We start from the raw sequence: 231 nt of genomic DNA on the forward strand, positions 1-231 counted from the left end.
ATAAGTAATTTTTTTATAAGTAAAAATATAGATAAAATACTTTTTTTATTTATTTTGTAATTTATTTTCTAATATTACAAATTTGTAAGAAATTTTAATATATATATATATGTGTGTAATATGTTTCTATTGAAATACATTTTTGTTATTTTTTTTGACAATTAACATTGTTTTATTATATTTTAAAAAATAATAAAATAAATAATTTTAATTAAAATTTTAATGAATCAA

General features: G+C 10.0%; 1 protein-coding gene across 2 annotated transcripts in view; it reads left to right on the forward strand.

Moving 5' to 3' along the window:
- Nucleotides 1-231, forward strand: part of LOC102681031 (facilitated trehalose transporter Tret1-like) — a 21566-nt gene that overhangs the window by 16453 nt on the left and 4882 nt on the right. The gene's annotated exons all lie outside the window — the stretch shown is intronic.

The sequence above is a fragment of the Apis dorsata genome, unplaced genomic scaffold (genome assembly GCF_000469605.1).
Source record: "Apis dorsata unplaced genomic scaffold, Apis dorsata 1.3 scaffold_298, whole genome shotgun sequence".
Lineage (NCBI taxonomy): Eukaryota > Metazoa > Arthropoda > Insecta > Hymenoptera > Apidae > Apis > Apis dorsata.